Here is a 15,067-nt window from a genome sequence, read left to right as displayed (position 1 = left end):
TTTTCTTTTATTTAATCTTTTCGGTTTTATTAAATTATTTCAATTTTGTAGAATGTGAGAACAACACCTAAATATGGTATGTTAAAGATACCACTGCCACATTAATTTGGACAGCTAAATAAAATAGTTTAATATTTTACAAAATACAAAAGGCATTTACTTAATTTCTTTTGCTGCTATTTTATTTACCTTTGAGCATTTAAACATTTTATAAAAATGTGTTTACTCCACCATAATTAACTTTGTAATATTTGACAACCCCCGAACATTTTAGTTTTAATTTTTGAAAACTTTTATCGCCATCATAATTTTGAATTGAATTTCGAAACCGTTTTGAACTAACTCGAGATTAGCAACTATAATCGAGGTGACGTGGCAACACTAGCAGAGGATCACTGTAGCTTAATTACCCGGGCGTCACACCAATCGATCCAAGTACCGAACTCACGGCACCTCCGCGATCTGCACACGTTCAGCTCGATGACGTCCCTCGAACTCTTGATCTAGTTGAGGCCGAGGGAGAGATTCGTCAGCACGATGGCGTGGTGATGGTGATGATGGAGTTACCGATGCAGGGCTTCACCTAAGCACTACAACAATATGACCGAGGTGGAAAACTGTGAAGGGGGGCACCACACACGACTAAGACAAATCTTGGAGTGCCTTTGGGGTGCCCCCTGCCCACGGATATAAAGGAGGGGGAAGAGGAGGCCGACCTAGGAGGGGCGCGCCTATAGGGGGATTCCAACTAGGATTCCCAATCCTAGTTGGAGTCCCCTTCCTTTTCCAAGAGGGGAGAGAGGGAAGGAGTAGGAGAGGGAGAAGGAAAGAGAGGGGGGCGCCACCACCTCCCTAGTCCAATCCAGACTTGCCATGGGAGGGCGCGCGGCCAACCCTTGATGCCCTTCTCTCCTTTCCCGTATGGCCCATTAAGGCCCACTATTTCCCCCGGCGAATTCCTGTAACTCTCCGGTACTCCGAAAAATACCCGAATCACTCAGAACCTTCCTGATATCCGAATATAGCCTTCCAATATATTGATCTTTACGTCTCGACCATTTCGAGACTCCTCATCATGTTCGTGATATCATCCGGGACTCCAAAAAACCTTCGGTACATCAAATCACATAACTCATAATACAAATCGTAATCGAATGTTAAGTGTGCGGACCCTACGGGTTCGAGAACTATGTAGACATGACCGAGACACATCTCCGGTCAATAACCAATAGCAGAACCTAGATGCTCATATTGTCTCCCACATATTCTACGAAGATCTTTATCGGTCAAACCGCATAACAACATATGTTGTTCCCTTTGTCATCGGTATGTTACTTGCCCGAGATTCGATCGTCGGTATCCTCGTACCTAGTTCAATCTCGTTATTAGCAAGTCTCTTTACTTGTTCCGTAATGCATCATCCCGTAACTAACTCTTTAGTCACATTGCTTGCAAGGCTTATAGTGATGTGCATTACCGAGAGGGCCCAGAGATACCTCTCCGACAATCAGAGTGACAAATCCTAATCTCGATCTATGCCAACTCAACAAACACCATCAGAGACACCTGTAGAGCATCTTTATAATCACCCAGTTACGTTGTGATGTTTGATAGCACACTAAGTGTTCCTCCGGTATTTGAGAGTTGCATAATCTCATAGTCATAGGAACATGTATAAGTCATGAAGAAAGCAATAACAACAAACTAAACGATCATAGTGCTAAGCTAAAGGATGGGTCGTGTCCATCACATCATTCTATAATGATGTGATCCCGTTCATCAAATGACAACACATGTCTATGGCTAGGAAACTTAACCATCTTTGATTAACGAGCTAGTCAAGTAGAGGCATACTAGGGACACTCTGTTTGTCTATGTATTCACACATGTATCAAGTTTCCAGTTAATACAATTCTAGCATGAATAATAAACATTTATCATGATATAAGGAAATATAAATAACAACTTTATTATTACCTCTAGGGCATATTTCCTTCAGCATCACACCAAGCTATGGCCAGGGACCTCTTCAATGAAATTTGCAAAGTTGATTATGTGAACAACAACCTAGCTGGGTCATTCAATTCCAAAATTAGGAAGTGGAAGGGGATACACATTGTGGACTTGTTTGGCAAAATAAGGCAGTTCATAATGGAGAAGTTTGATTTGAGACAACAAATTGCAGCCACCACAGACATTGGGCACATTATAATCCCCAAAATTATGATAAGGCTTCATGCTAAATCTAAAGACCTTGACATGACCATAGTCAAACGAAGCACATTTGAGGCAGAAATTACTGCAATTGACAAGGAAAAAAGAGAGTGGAGATATCCTGCTAATTTGCAAACAAGGAGTTGTAATTGTAGAAAGTGGCAAATAACAGGACAACCATGCATACATGCTCTATACTTTATCACATCAATGAGAGGTCCAGTTAGTGAGATTGATCAGTATGTACATGACTATTTCTCTTTAGCAAAATTAAATGCAACTTATGTTGACAATTTACCATTCTTGGAGGGCAAGAAATAGTGGGAATTGGTAGATCCAGGATTTAAATTGTGTGCTCCAGTGCAAAATAGGCCCCCTGGTAGACCTAGGAAGACAAGAATTAGAGCAAAGTCATAGGGGAAAGGACTTGGAGAAAGGACCATGGCAGCCATTGCAAAGAGTCCATTGACCCTACATTTGGAGAAGAGGAACACTGGGGTGCTGATAATGCAATTGATGAACCTCTAGATGTTGAAACTGATGAAGCTACAGATGTTGAAAATGCAACAGATGTTGAAAATGCAACATATGTTGCATATGCAATAGAAGCTGAGCATGCACCACAAGATGGAGATGCGCCATCTCCTGTGGAAGTTCCTACAGTTGCTGCTACAGATGTTGCCGCAGCACCTCCAACAATTGAGCATGCGGCCAGTCAGGATGCAACAACAGTTGGTAGTGCAGTGAGGTATTTTTTGTACTTTATTTCTTACATTGCTTCTTAAAGTTTTTGAGTGTTTGCTAACTGACTTCTATCATTTATTTATAACTTTGCAGCCCAAGAAAAAACTACAAAATACTAGCCGAGAGAGGACAATCACCACTAAAGAAGAATATGCAAACTGCAGAAGAGGAGACTGTAGGTTCTGTCACTAGAAGCAACAATCTCAGCAGGTCTTCTACTCCAGTTCTGAGCAAGAATGTGAACATCAGAAGGAGTTCTAGGCTCTCTTCAGACCCAACTTGCAACACTAGGAGCAAGAATAAATAGTTCTGAAGTGTTATCTTGGTTTTGTGAGCTGTTAGCTTGTCTTTTTCAATTCAAAATTGTATGGTGATGTACCAGATTTGTGGTAGTATGCTATGAACTATTTGTTGCTTTTCTGAACTCTAAGCTAATCTTCCAAATGTATAATTTGCAACTAATGTAAAACTTCTATCTCATGTGCTATGTGCTATCTCAAGTGTCATTTGCTATGTGCTATCTCATGTGGTAAATCTGCTCAAAATAAATAGAACATTTCCTGATGAAACATGTCACATTACATTACCAGTACAACCTTGGTCAAAACACAACTAATTGAGATAGTTCACAACTCACAACACTATCTTACATTACATACCATCATCCAATTAGTATGGATTCTTAGACCACTCACAAAACAATGCTGATAAAATTCTAATGAAAAGAACTATGAGAAACCCCCATGTTTGCATAAGCTCGTTTCTCTTCTTCATCTTCAACTTTAGCTTCTTGTTCTTCTCTGTTATATACATCACCCTGTGCTCCAAAGCATGAGCTTTTAGCCAGATTTTCTCCAATCCTGCATGAAGTTCCTCAAATACACGAGCAACAAGATCTGCCAGAGGCAAGTCAATCCAAACAACCCAGTCACATTCAGGGAGCTGCAAAATTATAACTTCGGTAAAAGAATTGTATTATTTGCAACTAATCAAATCCAATGACACACAAAATAGAAATTACATCATGAGGGCACCCCAGGAACCTTTGTCCCATGCTTGCTCCTCCCCGGGCGACATGACAAGCAGGAACAAGCCCATGCCGCGGGCACTGATGACCCACAATTATAAGGGATCAATTGTAGCTCTTTTCGATAAGTAAGAGTGTCGAACCCAACGAGGAGCAGAAGGAAATGAAAAATGGTTTTCAATAAGGTAATGTCTGCAAGTGCTAAATTGTCAGTAGCGGGGTAGTTTGATAGCAAGATAGTTTGTAATGAGCAAGTAACGATAATAGTAACAAAATTGCAGCAAGGTAGCCCAATCCTTTTGAGGCAAAGGACAGGACAAAACAGTCTTTTATGATAAGCAAAGCGTTCTTGAGGGTACACGGGAATTTTATCTAGTCACTTTCATCATGTTGGTTTAATTCATGTTCGCTACTTTGATAATTTGATATGTGGGTGGACCGGTGCTTAGGTGTTGTTCTTACTTGAACAAACCTCCTACTTATGATTAACCCTCACGCAAGCATCCGCAACTACGAGAGAAGTATTAAGAATAAATTCTAACCATAGCATTAAATTTTTGAATCCAATCGGTCCCTTACGGAATAGCGCATAAACTGGGGTTTAAGCTTCTGTCACTCTCGCAACCCATCATCTAATTGCTACTCCATAATGCATTCCCTTAGGCCCAAATATGGTGAAGTGTCATGTAGTCGACGTTCACATGACACCAATAAGGGAATCACAACACACATACTATCAAAATATCAAACACATATCAAATTCACATGATTACTTACAACATGATTTCTCCCGTGACCTCAAGAACAAAGGTAACTAATCACAAGTAATAATGATGCTCAAGATCAGAGGGGTATTAAATAGCATATTGGATCTGAACATATAATCTTCCATCAAATAAACCATATAGCAATCAACTACAATATGTAATCAACACTACTAGTCACCCACAAGTACCAATCTATAGTTCCGGTAACAAGATTGTAACATCCCAAATTTTCAATTTGGAATGTTATATATAGGTCATCCATGAATATCATATTTTATTGCATTTCGTTTTTGTGATCCTCAAAATTCTAAGCAACTCAAGGACCCACGGAGAGAGTTGGGTGACGAAGCTATGTACCTAGGGTAGGGTCATGGATCTGTCCAAGATACCCTCCCCAAGGACATCTCTAAAAGAACCAGAAGCAGTCAAAGAGAAATCATCATCCACTCGACCCAAAAGCTATGTTCCACTCAACAGTCTTGAAGACACTCGGCCATACGAACAACCACTCGACCACCAGAAGATGTGAAGCCTCTCACTCCGCAATGGTCGGGATTTAAGTCATAGCTTTAATAATCATTTATAGCACTTTACTTCGGACGTTACCAGTAACGCTCCTCCTTTATGAACATTGAACCCTGTGTAACGGAGGGGAGCTGGGGTCCTGGCACACTCTATATAAGCCACCCCCCCTCGTCTGGGACAAGGGTTCGCACCCCCTGTAACTCACACGCATATATCCAGTCGACCGCCTCTGGGCTCCGAGACGTAGGGTTGTTACTTCCTCCGAGAAGGGCCTGAACTCGTAAAACTCGCGTGTACAACTCCTCCATAGCTAGGATCTTGCCTCTACATTCCTACCCCCCATTCTACTGTCAGACTTAGAACCACGATAGTTGGCGCCCACCTTGGGGCCGGTGTCTTAGCGACTTTTTGGAGAAGTTGCAATTTTTCCGATCCCCTTCATCATGGTTTCAGGCGGAGGTTTTGGCTGAGGGCCGTGAGATCCGTCTCGGCGCGCTCGTGTTTGTCGCCGACGACTCCGCTTGGCTTCAGGAGGCTCCACTCGACATCGACGCACTCACCGTCCGCGGGGCGACGCACTTTCGCGCGTGCGTCCGCGGCGTCCTCCTGCGGCAGCCGTCGACCCAGTATCGATCAGCTCCTATGGCTTCCCCCTCCCTGCGGCCCGCTGGAGCAAACGTTCCGGTCGGTCAAGGCTTCAGCGGTGGGTGAAGCATGCGGTGGCTCGTCAATCGGCCACCCCTCAAGTCGCGGAAATCGAGCCCGACGAAACCCTCTACGGCTTGTTCGATCTATCGACTGGCTCCATAGAGACCGCATCCGAGTGCGATAGCAGCGACCCCGCAGCAGAAGTTTTGATGGTTAATGGACCACGCAGTCCTCCTGGCTTCACCCGTGAAGACGAAGGCGATGGGAACGGTGATCCGTCGCGCGTTCATGAAGAGTACTGCCCCGAACCCCTCTCCTCGCAGCGGAGAGAAGAACTTCGCCGCCGGAACATGGATGCACTTCACACTCCTATCGTTGGAGAAACCCCTAAGGCCCAGGCCTTGGAGGAGGCGCGCCTGGCCAACTTGGCTGAGCGCACTCGACTGGAGAATCTCCAGCGCGCACTCGACGAGCGTGCTCGACAGCGTGCTCCTGAATCCAGTCGACGTCAACTCTTTCCACCTCCGACTCAGGTATACCGAACTCCGATCCAGAATCTCGCAGCTGCAGCCCGGATAGCGGAGTCGATCCAACCTTCCCAATCAGAAGCTGGTCGAGGCCTGGTGCAGATCCGAGTTTTGCTCTGTGCAGCAGGAGAGCAGAATACAACAGTATCTCAGTCGCAGAATAGGATCCATAGCAGGTCCGTGGTTGCAGACACAGTTCAATCGGCTCACAACCCAAGATCGCCCCCGAGGCATGAGGGACGTGGAGACCGACAAGATCAGTATAGAAACCGTGAGCAGTATGATCACCGACTCGATCGCGATGATCGTCATCGAGTGCCCACACCTCCCCCAAGGAGTGGGTCGTACGTGCCTCGGCAACATGATGACAGACGCCCTCACAGTATGGGGCGAGGGGTTCCAGTCGACCCCAGAGAGCCGGGCTTTGATGCAAGATCTATTCTCATTCAGGGCTTGGTCGACAGAAACAGAGCTCACCGAGAGGGTCGTGACAGAGATGTACCAACCAGCAGGAGGGTGCATGTCTCAGGTCTGGAGTGCCTCAGCAGGGCCATCAGGGCTGCAGTGATTCCTCCCAACTTCAGGTTGGCGACTGGAGTCAGTAAGTTCACTGGCGAGTCCAAGCCTGATACTTGGCTTGAAGACTACCGAGTGGCTGTCCAGATTGGTGGCGGCAATGATGAAGTGGCCATGAAACACCTTCCTCTGATGCTGGAGGGCTCGGCTAGAGCATGGCTGAATCAGTTAGCACCAAGCAGTATTTATACTTGGGAAGATCTTGTCCGAGTATTTGTCAGAACGTTCGAAGGGACTTGCAAATGGCCGACAGGGCTGACCGAATTACAGTGTTGTGTGCAGAAACCGAATGAGTCTTTGAGGGATTATATCCAGAGATGGATCACATTGCATCACACGGTGGAGAATGTGTCTGATCACCAGGCAATTTGTGCCTTTAAAGAAGGTGTCAAGTATCGGGAATTGAATATGAGGTTCGGTCGGACAGGAGATATGACTCTGACTCGGATGATGGAAATTGCCACCAAGTATGCCAATGGTGAAGAAGAAGACCGGCTCCGGAGTGGCAAGCACAAAATAGTCGCCGATGAAACCGGAGGAGGTAACTCCAGTCGGAAACAGAAGCGCAAGGCCGAGCCAGCCGCCCCTGGTGAAGCTTTAGCTGTGACTCAAGGAAAGTTCAAGGGGAAGCCCAAGGGGCCGTGGAACCCCAAGAAAGTAAAAGATCAAGATGGAAATGATGTGCTGGATTTGCCATGCCACATCCAAACTAAAAAAGATGAAGAGGGTAATTTCATTTACCCGAAGCATACCACTCGACAGTGTCGACTCCTAATCCAACAGTTCCGAGAGAAACAGCCCAAGGAAAAGGAGAAGGAAGCAAACAAGGTTGAGGATGAGGAAGAGGATGATGATGGTTATCCCCACGTGAATTCCACCTTGATGATTTTTGCTGACGTTGAGAGTAAAAGTCGATTGAAAGTCATCAGCAGAGAAGTGAACATGGTCGCTTCGGTGACACCCAGTTATTTGAAGTGGTCCCAGAATGCCATTACATTCGACCAGTCCGATCACCCAGCGCACATAGCCACCCCTGGGAGGCAAGCGTTGGTGGTCGACCCAGTAGTAGAAGGCACCCGACTGACAGAGGTTCTGATGGATGGTGGTAGTGGCCTGAATATACTATATGCAGAGACATTGAAAGGAATGGGCATTCTGATGTCCAGACTCAGTGAGAGTAATATGAGTTTCCATGGGGTCATTCCAGGCAAGAAGACTGCATCACTCGGCCAGATTGCTCTCGACGTGGTTTTCGGTGATTCCAAGAATTACCGCAAAGAAAATTTGACATTTGAAGTTCTGGATTTTCAGAGTGCCTATCATGCTATTCCGGGCAGGCCAGCTTACGCACGTTTTATGGCTCGACCATGTTACGTGTACCTCAAATTGAAGATGCATGGTCCCAAAGGGGTGATCACTATCACTGGTAATCGGAAGAAGGCAGAAGAGTGCTTCCAGAAGGGTTCAAAGATCGCCGATGCACAGATGGCCGTGGTAGAATTGCAAGAATATCAGAAAAATGCAGATCCGAGTGATTTGTTGCGAGCCAAGAAGCCCGCGACAGATTCATCATTCCAGTCGTCTGGCGAAACAAAGTCGATTCACATTCACCCGACAGACCCCAATGCTGCTCGACTCACATTTCAACCACACTCGACTCCAAATAGGAAGAAGCGCTCATCCAGTTCCTCCGCGAGAACTGGGACATATTTGCATGGAAACCTTCGGACATGCCAGGTGTTCCTAGGGGACTGGCTGAGCATCATTTGCGAGTCGACCCAAAAGTGGAACCAGTCAAAGAACATCTTCGACGGTCCGTCGTATAGAAGAGGAAGGCAATCGGTGAAGAGGTGGCTCGGCTTTTGGCAGCTGAGTTTATCCGTGAGTTTTACCACTCCGAGTGGTTAGCTAATGTTGTCATGGTCCCAAATAAGGACGACTCGCTTCGCATGTGCATTGACTTCAAGCTTATCAATCGGGCCTGCCCGAAAGATCACTTTCCTCTCCCTCGCATCGACCGGATAGTCGACTCGACTGCAGGGTGCGAGCGTTTGTCCTTTTTGGACGCCTACTTCGGGTACCACCAGATCCGTCTGTACGGACCCGACGAGATAAAAAAAGCTTTCATCACCCCATTTGGGTGCTTCTGTTATGTCACTATGCCATTCGGTTTGAAAAACGCTGGAGCCACATTCATGCGGATGATTCAGAAGTTCCTGCTCACTCAGATCAGTCGGAATGTGGAAGCATACATGGATGACATTGTGGTCAAGTCACGTAAAGGTTCTGACCTATTGACTGATCTTGCTGAAACCGTTGCCAACCTCAGAAGGTATGATATCAAGCTTAATCCATCAAAGTGCACGTTTGGAGTTCCGGGCGGAAAATTACTCGGTTTTCTCGTTTCCGAACGAGGGATCGATGCTAACCCAGAGAAAGTGGGTGCTATACTCCGGATGAAACGCCCTGTGCATGTGCATGATGTCCAGAAGCTTACTGGTTGCTTGGCCGCCCTAAGTCGATTCATTTCTCGCCTTGGTGAAAAGGCACTGCCTCTTTACCGACCGATGAAGAAATCAGATAAGTTCAAGTGGACTCCTGAAGATGATGCAGCATTTGCAGAGCTAAAAGCCCTGCTTTCCACCCAGCCAGTGCTTGCTACCCTAATCAGCAAAGAGCCTTTACTGCTTTATATAGCAGCCACTGGATAAGTCGTCAGTACAATACTTACGGTCGAGCAGGAAGAAGAGGGAAAACCCTATAAAGTTCAGCGCCCAGTTTATCATATTTCTGAAGTTCTGACTCCGTCAAAGCAGAGATATCCGCACCATCAGAAGCTCGTTTATGGGATTTACATGACCACGAAGAAGGTTGCACACTATTTCTCTGATCACTCTGTTACAGTCGTTAGCGATGCTCCATTGTCAGAGATTCTGCACAACAGAGATGCAACTAGTCGAGTGGCAAAATGGGCGATTGAACTCCTTCCCTTAGATATCAAGTTTGAGGCAAAGAAGGCTATTAAGTCCCTAGCAATAGCAGATTTCCTCGCCGAGTGGATTGAACAACAACTGCCGACTCAAGTTCACTCGGAGCACTAGACCATGTTCTTTGACGGATCCAAAATGCTGAATGGTTCCGGTGCTGGGGTGGTTTTGGTATCCCCCTGAGGAGACAAGCTCAGATATGTCCTCCAGATTCACTTTGATTCCTCCAATAATGAAGCTGAATATGAAGCACTCCTGTATGGGTTGCGTATGGCCATCTCACTCGGCGTCCGTCACCTCATGGTCTACGGCGACTTAGATCTGGTAGTCAATCAAGTGATGAAGGAGTGGGACGTCAGAAGCCCAACCATGACTGGTTACTGCAACGCGGTGAGGAAGCTGGAAAAGAAGTTTGAGGGGTTAGAGCTCCATCACATACCCCGACTGAAAAATCAAGCAGCCGATGACTTAGCAAAGATATGTTCCAAGAGAGAAGCCATTCCCAGCAATGTGTTTTTGGAGCATATTCACACACTGACAGTTCAGGAAGATCCTTTTACTGAAGAGCCCCCGCAGCCTAGGAGCGCCACAAATCCGTTTGAAGTCGAGGTCCTAGCCGTGGTCGACCTGATCATGGAGGTTCCGGCCATTACTCCTGACTGGACAGTGTCGTACATTGCGTACATCCTTAGGGAAGAACTCCTAGAGGATGAGGAAGAGGCTCGACAGATCGTCCGTCAATCCAAGGCCTTTACTGTGATAAGAGGACAACTGTTCAGGGAAAGCGTGACTGGAGTCGGACAGAAATGCATAACGCCAGAATAAGGTTGAATGATCCTCAACGACATCCACTCGGGGACCTGTGGTCACCATGCGTCCTCTCGGGCCATCGTGGCTAAAGCATACCGAGCCGGATTCTATTGGCCACGAGCAAATGAAATGGCGAAAGATATAGTCAACAGATGTGAAGGCTGCCAGTTTTACTCTGACATGTCTCACAAGCCAGCGCCAGCCCTGAAGACCATTCCCCTCGTCTGGCCCTTTGCTGTTTGGGGATTGGATATGGTTGGACCACTGAGAACTAGTAGGAGCGGATTCACTCATGTGCTCGTAGCAGTCGACAAGTTTACCAAATGGATCGAAGCTAAACCTATCAAGAACCTTGAAGCCGGCACCGCTGTTAGTTTTATCAGAGAATTGACATTCAGATATGGAGTTCCACACAGCATCATCACGGACAACGGGTCGAACTTTGATTCTGATGAGTTTAGAGCTTTCTGCGCTTCTCAAGGCACATAGGTTGACTATGCTTCAGTCGCTCACCCGCAGTCGAACGGACAAGCAGAAAGAGCCAATGGCCTAATTCTCAAGGGATTGAAACCCCGACTGATGCGTGATCTCAAGCACGCAGTAGGCGCTTGGGTCGATGAACTTCCGTCAGTTTCTGTGGGGATTGAGGACAACTCCCAATCAGTCGACTGGACGAACTCCTTTCTTCTTGGTCTATGGAGCCGAAGTTGTTCTGCCAAGTGACCTGCTCCACAATGCACCCCGAGTCGAGCTCATCTCCGAAGAAGAAGCAGAGCAGGCCTGTCAGGATTCAGTCGACCTCTTAGAGGAGGAAAGAGAGATGGCCTTGATCCGGTCGACCATTTATCAGCAAGACTTGCGTCGATTCCACGCTAGGAACGTGAGGAGCCGAACCTTTCAAGCGGGAGACCTGGTTCTTCGAGTGGATCAACAGAAACCACACAAGCTTGCCCTGGCTTGGGAAGGCCCCTTCATCATCACCAAAGTTCTCCACAATGGAGCATACGATTTTTACAGTGTTGAGCATCAGAAAGACGAGCCACGGGCTTGGAACACGGAGCTGCTCCGCCCCTTTTATACTTAAGCACTCATTCGAATAAAATGTAATAAGAAGTACCTTTGTAATTTGTTCGTCAAAGACAAGAGCTTTTCAGTCTTCTCGCATGATGGTTGTTGCTTTTATTTACCTCTGAAATCCCCCAGTGGGTGGGCTTAGCCGCGAATCCGTTCCGCCTAAGTTCGAAAGAAAATCCTACCGAGTGATGGGTAAGCCTCTCACTCGGGAGGCTTAGCCGCGAATCTGTTTCGCCTAAGTTTGTAAAATCCTACCGAGTGGAGAGCTATCCCCCCACTCAGGGGCTTAGCCGCAGTCTAGTACTCGCCTATGTTCTCCCACTCGGAGGCTTAGCTGTAGTCCAGTACTCGCCTAAGTTGTAAAATCCTACCGAGTGGAGAGCAATCCTCCCACTCAGGGGCTTAGCTGCAGTCTAGTACTCGCCTAAGTTCTCCCACTCGGAGGCTTAGCTGCAGTCCAGTACTCGCCTAAGTTTGTAAAATCCTACCGAGTGGAGAGCAATCCTCTCACTCGGGGGCTTAGCTGCAGTCTAGTACTCGCCTAAGTTCTCCCACTCGGAGGCTTAGCTGCAGTCCAGTACTCGCCTAAGTTTGTAAAATCCTACCGAGTGGAGAGCAATCCTCCCACTCGGGGGCTTAGCTGCAGTCTAGTACTCGCCTAAGTTCTCCCACTCGGAGGCTTAGCTGCAGTCCAGTACTCGCCTAAGTTTTTAAAATCCTACCGAGTGGAGAGCAATCCTCTCACTCGGGGGCTTAGCTGCAGTCTAGTTCTCGCCTAAGTTCTCCCACTCGGAGGCTTAGCTGCAGTCCAGTACTCGCCTAAGTTTGTAAAATCCTACCGAGTGGAGAGCAATCCTCCCACTTGGGGGCTTAGCTGCAGTCTAGTACTCGCCTAAGTTCTCCCACTCGGAGGCTTAGCTGCAGTCCAGTACTCGCCTAAGTTTGTAAAATCCTACCGAGTGGAGAGCAACCCTCCCACTCGGCGGCTTAGATGCAGTCTAGTACTCGCCTAAGTTCTCCCACTCGGAGGCTTAGCTGCAGTCCAGTACTCGCCTAAGTTTGTAAAATCCTACCGAGTGGAGAGCAACCCTCCCACTCGGGGGCTTAGCTGCAGTCCAGTACTCGCCTAAGTTTAAAAAATCCTACCGAGCAGAGAGCAACCCTCCCACTCAGAGGCTTAGCTGCAGTCTATTACTCGCCTAAGTTCGGAGCTACGCCACAAGTACAATGTGCGCTCCATCCCTATCCGCAAGGACGACGAGGTGCAGGTCGACTGCAACCTTCTCCTTCGGAGCTACGCCACAAGTACAATGTGTGCTCCATCCCTATCCACAAGGATGACGAGGTGCAGGTCGACTGCAACCTTCTCCTTCGGAGCTACGCCACGAGTACAATGTGCGTTCCATCCCTATCTACAAGGACGACGAGGTGCAGGTCGACTGCAACCTTCTCCTTTGGGACTACGCCACAAGTACAATGTGCTCTCCATCCCTATCCGCAAGGACGATGAAGCGTAGGTCGACTGGAGTCACCACCTCAGAGCTGCATCTCCAGCGCAAAGACTATTCCGAGCAGTGAACAAAGTCCACTTGAAGGCAAAACGCAAGCATATTCGGAAATAAACCAAATTCGGATAAAATGCTAAAGTTCCAAGAAGCAAACCAAAAGTATTTGAGCATCAAGCCCGAAGGAGTTTAACGGTTACAGCAATCACTCGGCATTCCGAGGCAAATTTAAGGCAGATTCAAGTCTCATAAGTTTATTCACTCGGCAGGAGGAGGGCTGGCAGGCTCGACGAATTCGTCCAAGTCGATCCCATCCGCGATCCGAGTGGCAGCAGCGATGAAAGTCTCCATGAAGGACTGGAAGTCATGCTTTTTGGTGTTAGTGACCTTGATCGCCGCTAGCTTGTCTTCACGAGCTTCCTTGCAGTGGACTCGCACCAAGGACAGCGCCACATCAGCACCACACCGGGCGGAGGACTTCTTCCATTCTTGCACTCGGTCAGGGATCTCGTTGAGTTGAGCCATCAGGGATTCCAGGTCATTTTGAAGCATCGCCCTTGGCCAGAGCAATGAGTCGACTCGTGAGACTGCTTCCTTCAGACGCGCGAGGTAGCTTGTGACGCCGGTGACACGAGACTCCAGTCGGAGCACGTTAATTGCAGTTTCGTCGCAAATTGGAGAAGCGATAGGGTCCAGACCCGTCTCGACCCTTCCAGTTTCCTCGTCAAAGTCTTGGCAGAATTCTGCAGTCAAAAAATTAGTGAGTCGACTAGACAGGGTTCATTTGCAAGCATCAACACAATCGGGGTGAAAGGAGTACCTTCCAACATCAGACAGAGCTTCTTGGCGAGAGTTCTCAGATAAGCTTCCGTGTCATTCCTCTTGTGGACCGCAGACTCCAGCTTTTCATTCAGGACAATTTTATCCTTCTTCAGACGACTCACTTCTCGGTTGGGCTCATTGAGGTGGGACTTCAGTTTGTTCACCTCCCCTTCCAACGCTCCGACTGAATCCAGCTTCTGGTCTGCAAGGGCAGTTTTATCTTGGGCTTCTTTCTGTGCGGCGGCGAGGTCCGAGTCCTTCTTCTCCAGAGCCAACTTCATTTTCTCTGCAAAAGAAGCAATCGAATCAAACAAGAGATCGAAGAAATATATTGAAAGACAGTCGACCAGTAGTTACCTTCCATACCAACAGCTTCATCTTGAGCTTTCTTCAGATTCTGCTGGGCCAATTCCAAGTCGAGGTTGATTTGCCTCTGCTTCTCCTCAAGTTCAGAAAACTTGGAAAATGAGAGTACAAGACTTCTGCAGAAGGCAAAAGACGTGTCAATCGACAAGATCAAAGGTTGTTTACTTCCGAGTGGATAAAACCTAAAGAGGTCACTTAAGACCCCAGCCGACTGCACGCAGTCGACTATGGTCTCGGGGACTACACCCAGCGGGTGCACTTGGTGTGCCCCCGCTGATCCAGACCCCACTCGACCGGTCCGCCCAGGTCGAGTAAAAAAACTATTCAGACCCCGGCCGACTGCCAGCAGTCGACCGCGGTCTCGTGGACTACACCCAGTGGGTGCACTTGACATGCCCCCACTAGTTCAGATCCCATTCGACCGGTCCGCCTGGGTCGAGGGGAAGAAAAGAAAGGAAAAAGAACTCAGACCCCA

This window comes from Triticum aestivum, chromosome 2A, assembly GCF_018294505.1.
Source record: "Triticum aestivum cultivar Chinese Spring chromosome 2A, IWGSC CS RefSeq v2.1, whole genome shotgun sequence".
In the NCBI taxonomy this organism is placed as follows: domain Eukaryota; kingdom Viridiplantae; phylum Streptophyta; class Magnoliopsida; order Poales; family Poaceae; genus Triticum; species Triticum aestivum.
This window is presented reverse-complemented; position numbering follows the sequence as displayed.